The sequence below is a fragment of the Capra hircus genome, chromosome 3, assembly GCF_001704415.2.
Source record: "Capra hircus breed San Clemente chromosome 3, ASM170441v1, whole genome shotgun sequence".
Taxonomy (NCBI): Eukaryota; Metazoa; Chordata; class Mammalia; order Artiodactyla; family Bovidae; genus Capra; species Capra hircus.
In genome coordinates, this window is record NC_030810.1 from 100751871 (window position 1) to 100760298 (window position 8428).

General features: G+C 43.2%; 1 pseudogene; it reads left to right on the forward strand.

Annotated features, from left to right (window-relative positions):
• LOC102171021 lies at positions 2069–2808 on the forward strand (annotated as a pseudogene).

Sequence of the window (8428 nt, forward strand, 5' to 3'; positions counted from 1 at the left end):
GTTTTATGTTTTTTTATGTTACATAAATAGCTTTTATGTTTGATTAGTTCCCGTTTGTTTATTTTTGTTTTTATTTTCATTACTCTAGGAGGTGGGGATCTTTTAAAATAACCACTGAGTGTTGAGCCCCAGAAAAGTTGGTGACCTCTACCCCTAAGCTTGCTACGTTGCTCTCTATTTCTTGCTCGTTTGTAACATGGGACGGAGAACTGGCCTTCCCCTGGTTCACTGTGCATGCCCCTGTTCCCCTCTACACACACTCTGTTTCTGGGGTCTGTAAGGAGTAAATCTTGTGTGCCTCCCTTTGTATAAATGGACAGCAATCGTGCCTTCAATCAAAACGACCCCAGGGTTTCACTTCCGCAAAGTGTGAGCACGGATGCTGAAGGAGCTGCCTGCCAACCAGAGCCGGTGGCTTGTGCCTCCTGATTCAGCAAGTCACTGCACAATCTGAATTTAATACACCAGGTATGGGCCCCCAAACACAAAGAAGAACAGACCCAATAGAACTGGATGTACAAATAGCTGGCTTTTCTACTGCGCATTCCAGGGGACGAGCTTTCATAGCACAAGGGGTCCTCTGAACAGGATGGGTTAGGCCAAGTGGTTTGGGGATAGCATGTGTTGTGAACATCTGCTTGCTCTTTTAACCTTAGGATTCAAATATTGTGAATCTGTGAGTATGAATAAAAAACACTTTAATAAGAGGGATATTTTAATCATGTCTATTTCAAACTAGTCATTACTACTCTCAAAAGTTTATGTACCAGGGACTTCCCTGGCAGTCCAGTGTTAAGGACTTCACCTACCAAAGAGGATGTGGGTTTGATCCCTGGTCGAGGAGGTAAGATTCCCACAAGACTAACCAAAAAACTTAAACATAAAACAGAAGCGATATTGTAACATATTCAATAAAGACTTTGTTGTCCACATCAGAAAAATCTTAAAAAAACCTTGTGTACCTTTATTTTCTATCAGTCACTTTATTAAATTCTTATAAATTTTTAGTTTTTAATTGACTAGGATTTCTAGAAGTGTAATCATATATGAAAAGCTAAATAATTTTATCTCTTCTTTTCAAATATTTATGCCACTCTTTCTACTTTACTGCCCCATTCCTTCAGCTGTAAGCTCTACAAAGGCAAGATATTTTTTCATTGCTCTATAGACTGTTGTACCTAAAACAATTCATAGCAAACACTCAATAAACATGTGCCAAATGAATAAACAAATCAGATAAAATCTTCAAAATAATGTTAAATATTTATGCTAATAGTGGACCTCCTCGTCTAGTTCTTAATTTGAGTACTTTAGCAGTTAATAAGTTTGTTGTTAGTTTTTGGCAAATGGACACTGTTACACTTAGATTTCTATTTCTATACCTATTTTGCATAGAGTTTTATTAGGAATAGTTGTTGATTTTCACACACTGCTTCTTTGGGGGTATCTACTGATACGATCTTATGGGTTTGCTCCCTTATGTTATTGATATAGTAAATTATGTTGATAAAATTCATAGAAAGTATTAAAGTCCATGGTCTATATAAGGAAAAAGATAAAATCTTAAGGATCAGGAAATGACTATGGAAAGGTAAACCATATTTCTAGAAGGAAAAATTCAATATAGAAATGTCAATCCTTGGTGGCTGCGTGGGTCGCCATGGGGATGGGGCTGTTCCCGGGGAGGCTGTGATGGGTTGACAGGTGCGTGACAGTGGGAGCTGCTCTCGGCACAAGCGTGTACGGCGAAGGCAAGAGTAAGGCAGTGCCGTCCCGTCTGACAGCCAGGCCCGGGAGAAGTTAGCACTCTACGTATATGAGTATCTGCTCCATGTAGGAGCTCAGAAATCAGCCCAAACATTTTTATCAGAGATAAGATGGGAAAAGAACATCACTTTGGGGTAGCCATCAGGATTCTGACATTCTTGGTGGTGTGTATTTTGGGATCTCTACTGTGCAGCTCCAGAAAGACGGGAAACATGTGGACATTCAAGTGAAGCAAAAGCCTTCCAGGATTACAGTGCTGCAGCAGCTCCCAGCCCAGCGCTAGGGAACATTCCCCCAGGAGATGGCACGCCAGGAGGCCCTGTACCACAGGGCTCTTTCAGCCCTCTATGTCACCTCAGTACCCGAGAGGTCCATGGCCCCCGTTGAGGATGCTTAACCAGGCACCTGGAGGTGTCCCAGGAAGTCAGCCATTAGTTCCCAGTGGAATAGATCCAACTCGACAACAAGGTCATCCAAATATGGATAGGCCAATCCAGAGAATGACTCCTCCAAAAGGAATGCTTTGGGTGGCCCCAGAATGCCTGGAATGAACATGGGCCCAGGTGGTGGTAGACCTTGGCGAAACCCAACAAATGCCAATTTAATACCATACTTCTCAGCATCTCCTGGGAATTATGTAGGTCCTCCTGGAGGTGGAGGGCCACCAGGAACACCCATCATGCCTAGTCCAGCAGATTCAACCAACTCTGGAGACAACATGTATACTTTAATGAATGCAATACCTCCAGGATGTAACATCCTAATTTTCCAATGGGCTCTGGGTCAGATGGTCCTGTGGGTGGATGAGGAGGAATGGAGTCACATTACATGAACAGCTCTTTAGGCTCAGGAGATATGCACAGTATTTCCAAGAATTCTCCAAATAATATGAGCCTGAGTAATCAGCTGGGCACTCAGAGGGATGATGGCGAAATGGGTGGAAATTCCTTAAATCCTTTTCAGGGTGACAGTTACTCCCCTAGCATGACAATGAGTATGTGATCCATTACCAAGTCTCCTCACAGAAACCACAGTGAGTCAGCCCTTCACAGAACTACTATGGAAGAAAATTATTCATCACAGTGTACAGTTAAAGGAATCTCAGTCACACCAAACCAACCTTTTTATTTCCTGCTCTCTCCCCTATTTTGTGAAGAAAGTTGGTCCAAACATGATTTGAATAATTGTACGGAGCGGCACATTAGAAGCGCCCTCAACTGAACTTCAAATGATTGTCTGTGTATGCATATGTGTGGGAAAGAGAATGTACTGTATGTGTGGTGCAGGAGAGCCAAGAGGAGCCACTCCACGTTCAAGGTCAGGAGGGCTGGTGGTGAGGAGATACCCCTCCTCCAAGGTAACGAGCAGTGGCTGTGCTTTGCTGGAGCAGCTGTGAAGGGATACCCCACGTCCAAGGTAAGAGAAACCCAAGTAAGATGGTAGGTGTTGCGAGAGGGCATCAGAGGGCAGACACACTAAAACCAGAATCACAGAAAAATAGTCAATCTAATCACACTAGGACCACAGCCTTGTCTAACTCAGTGAAACTAGGCCATGCCCTGCGGGCCACCCAAGACGGGCGGGTCATGGTGGAGAGGTCTGACAGAATGTGGTCCACTGGAGAAGGGAATGGCAAACCACGTCAGTATTCTTGCCTTGAGAACCCCATGAACAGTATGAAAAGGCAAAATGATAGGACACTGAAAGAGGGACTCCCCAGGTTGGTAGGTGCCCAATATGCTACTGGAGATCAGTGGGGAAATAACTCCAGAAAGAATGAAGGGATGGAGCCAAAGCAAAAACAATACCCAGCTGTGGATGTGACTGGCGATAGAAGCAAGGTCCGATGCTGTAAAGAGCAATATTGCATAGGAACCTGGAATGTTAGGTCCATAAATCAAGGCAAATTGGAAGTGGTCAAACAGGAGACGGCAAGAGTGAACATCAACGTTCTTGGAATCAGTGAACTAAAATGGACTGGAATGGGTGAATTTAACTCAGATGACCATTATATTTACTACTGCGGGCAAGAATCCCTTAGAAGAAATGGAGTAGCCATCATGGTCAACAAAAGAGTCCGAAATGCAGTACTTGGATGCAATCTCAAAAATGACAGAATGATCTCTGTTCGTCTCCAAGGCAAACCATTCAATATCACAGTAATCCAAGTCTATGCCCCAATCAGTAATGCTGAAGAAGCTGAAGTTGAACAGTTCTGTGAAGACCTACAAGACCTTTTAGAACTAACACCCGAAAAAGATGTCCTTTTCATTATAGGGGTCTAGAATGCAAAAGTAGGAAGTCAAGAAACACCTGGAGTAACAGGCAAATTTGGCCTTGGAATGCGGAATAAAGCAGGGCAAAGGCTGATAGAGTTTTGCCAAGAGAACGCACCAGTCATAGCAAACACCCTCTTCCAACAACACAAGAGAAGACTCTACACATGGACATCACCAGATGGTCAACACCGAAATCAGATGGATTATATTCTTTGCAGCCAAAGATGGAGAAGCTCTATACAGTCAGCAAAAACAAGACAGGGAGCTGACTGTGGCTCAGATCATGAACTCCTTATTGCCAAATTCAGACTTAAATGGAAGAAAGTAGGGAAAACACTAGACCATTCAGGTATGACCTAAATCAAATCCCTTATGATTAAACAGTGGAAGTGAGAGATAGATTTAAGGGCCTAGATCTGATAGATAGAGTGCCTGATGAACTATGGAATGAGGTTCGTGACATTGTACAGGAGACAGGGATCAAAACCATCCCCACGGAAAAGAAATGCAAAAAAGCAAAATGGCTGTCTGAGGAGGCCTTACAAATAGCTGTGAAAAGAAGAGAGATGAAAAACAAAGGAGAAAAGGAAAGATATAAGCATCTGAATGCAGAGTTCCAAAGAATAGCAAGGAGAGATAAGAAAGCCTTCCTCGGTGATCAGTGCAAAGAAATAGAGGAAAATATCAGAATGGGAAAGACTAGAGATCTCTTCAAGAAAATTAGAGATACCAAGGGAATATTTCATGCAAAGATAGGCTTGATAAAGGACAGAAATGGTCTGGACCTAACAGGAGCAGAAGATATTGAGAAGAGGTGGCAACAATACACAGAAGAACTGTACAAAAAAGATCTTCATGACCAAGATAATCACAATGGTGTGATCACTCACCTAGAGCCAGACATCTTGGAATGTGAAGTCAAGTGGGCCTTAGGAAGCATCACTATAAACAAAGCTAGTGGAAGTGATGGAATTCTAGTTGAGCTATTTCAAATCCTGGAAGATAATGCTGTGAAAGTGCTGCACTCAATATGCCAACACATTTGGAAAACTCAGCAGTGGCCAAAGGACTGGAAAAGGTCTGTTTTGATTCCAATCCCAAAGAAAGGCAATGCCAAAAAATGCTCAAACTACTGCACAATTGCACTCATCTCACATGCTAGTAACGTAATGCTCAAAATTCTCCAAGCCAGGCTTCAGCAATATGTGAACCGTGAACTTCCAGATGTTCAAGCTGGTTTTAGAAAAGGCAGAGGAACCAGAGATCAAATTGCCAACATCCACTGGATCGTGGAAAAGCAAGAGAGTTCCAGAAAAACATCTATTTCTGCTTTATTGACTATGCCAAAGCCTTTGACTGTGTGGATCACAAGAAACTGTGGAAAATTCTGAAAGAGATGGGAATACCAGACCACCTGACCTGCCTCTTGAGAAATCTGTATGCAGGTCAGGAAGCAACAGTTAGAACTGGACATGGAACAACTGACTGGTTCCAAATAGGAAAAGGAGTACGTCACGGCTGTATATTGTCACCCTGCTTATTTAACTTATGTGCAGAGTACATCATGAGAAACACTGGACTGGAAGAAACACAAGCTGGAATCAAGATTGCCGGGAAAAATATCAATAACCTCAGATATGCAGATGACACCACCCTTATGGCAGACAGTGAAGAGGAACTAAAGAGCCTCTTGATGAAAATGAAAGAGGAGAGTGAAAAAGTTGGCTTAAAGCTCAACACTCAGAAAACGAAGATCATGGCATCTGGTCCCATCACTTCATGGGAAATAGATGGGGAAACAGTGGAAACAGAGGCAGACTTTATTTTTTTGGGCTCCAAAATCACTGCAGATGGTGATTGCAGCCATGAAATTAAAAGATGCTTACTCCTTGGAAGGAAAGTTGTGACCAACCTAGATAGCATATTCAAAAGCAGAGACATTACTTTGCCAACGAAGGTCTGTCTAGTCAAGGCTATTGTTTTTCCAGTGGTCATGCATGGATGTGAGAGTTGGACTGTGAAGAAAGCTGAGCGCCGAAGAATTGATGCTTTTGAACTGTGGTGTTGGAGAAGACTCTTGAGAGTCCTCTGGACTGCATGGAGATCCAACCAGTCCATTCTAAAGGAGATCAGTCTTGGGTGTTCATTGGAAGGACTGATACTGAGTCTGTAACTCCAATAGTTTGGCGACCTCTTGCGAAGAGTTGACTGGTTGGAAAAGACTCTGATGCTGGGAGGGATTGGGGACAGGAGGAGAAGGAGACAACAGGAGGAGAAGGGGACGACAGAGGATGAGATGGCTGGATGGCATCACCAACTCGATGGACATGAGTCTGGGTGAACTCCGGGAGTGGGTGATGGACAGGGAGCCTTTTGGCGTGCTGCGATTCATGGGGTCGCAAAGAGTCGGACACGACTGAGCGACTGAACTGAACTGACTGACTGAGAACAAGATAAAATATTCAGAATTTTCCTACAAGCCCTGCCCCGGTTGCCCAAGCGCTCCTCCCCTACCAGCGGGCACAAATCCCAAAGTCTTTCCCTTGCTAGAACCTAATGATTCTGGCAACGACTCCCCTAGGACACCTTTTGACATTAAAACTGACAACACCTTTCTGAATAACAATAATAAGTTTTTACCACATACTCTAAATTGTCAAAATTTGCTACCTACTCATTCTCTTTTGAGACAGAGGCTCTCTGAATTGCTGGCTTTATAATCACAAGTCTCTAAGGCCGAAGGTTTCTCCGCCTTTCAAGTTTTAAGAAATCCTGACGCTCAAGGGCACATAATACCTCACTATGAAGGTATAATTTTTATCACATGCAACAAATTAAAAAAGCTATAACTGTGTACGGCCCACAATCACCTTTTACTAAAGTACTTCTAAATTATATAACATCCTATATTGGAAATTTTATTCCCCTTGATTGGTGAACTTTAACAAAGCTCTCCTTAAACCAGGAGAATATCTTCAATGGATAATGTGGTTTCATGATATAGCCGGAGACCATGCTCACAGAAATGCTCGAGCTGGCGCTCCCCAAAATCAAATTACTTTTGAGATGCTAACTGGTACAGAACAATTTGATGCCATAGAAGCTCGAATACGGTACCCTCCCTTGTTACATGAACAATTAAAAACAGTGGCCCTTGAAGCTTAGGATCGAATTACTCCTCAAGGGGAGCCTACAGGTAGCTACACTAAAATATTGCAAGGACCTAATGAAACATATGCTGATTTTTTAGCTAGATTAGAAACTGCTATTTCCCGCACTGCTTGGAGAAGAAGCTAAAAGGCAACTAGAGAAATTACTTGCTTATGAAAATGCAAATCAGGAATATCAAAAGGCTATAGCTCCAATTCGTGAGACAGGGACTATTATTATTTGAAGGATTGTTGCAGTCTAGGATCAGAAACTCAAAAGATGCAAATGCTAGCTGAAACAATGGTTGCTGCCTTAAGAAAGGGAAATGAAGGATGCTTTACATGTAGAAATAAGAAGAATTTTAAAAGGGACTGGAGAGGGCAATGGCACCCACGCCAGTACTCTTGCCTGGAAAATCCCATGGACGGAGGAGCGTGGTGGGCTGCAGTCCATGGGGTCACTAAGAGTCGGACACGACGACTGAGCGACCTCACTTTCACTTTTCATTTTCATGCATTGGAGAAGGAAATGGCAACCCACTCCAGTGTTCTTGCTTGGAGAATCCCAGGGACAGGGGAGCCTGGTGGGCTGCCGTCTATGGGGTCGCACAGAATAAGACACGACTGAAGCGGCTTAGCAGTAGCAGCAGCAGCCCTAAGAAAGCTAATAAAAAACCTCCAAAAATCTGCCCTCACTGCCGCAGAGGAATGCGTTGGGACAAAGATTGTAAATCTAAATTTGACATTGAAGGGAATCCTATTCCGGGAAACTCCAAGCAGGGGACCCCCCAGTTTCCCTTCAACAGAAACCAAGGACAAATTCCATCTTCTCCCTCAAACCCTCAACGTCTGGCAGTGCTGCCATCGATATACCAGCCCTCAGTGACTTTCTCCTTTACCCTCAAGCAGTCCCCTCTAGAATACCTCCCAGACTTTTTGGACCCCTGCCCCCACAAACCTTCGGTCTTTTACTTGGCCAATCTAGTTTGACTTCTAAAGGAATTACTGTTCACCCTGGAGTAATTGATTCCGATTATAAAGGAGAAATTCAAATTATGATGTCATCTCAGATTTTATGACAACTCAAAAAGGGGGATAAGATTGCTCAATTACTTCTTTTACCTTACATTTCTATTAACTCCTCTAATGATATATGGACGGGCGGATTCGGTAGTACAGATCAAAAACAGTCCTTTGGGGCATCATTGGTATCTGAATTTGCCCAACCGACTA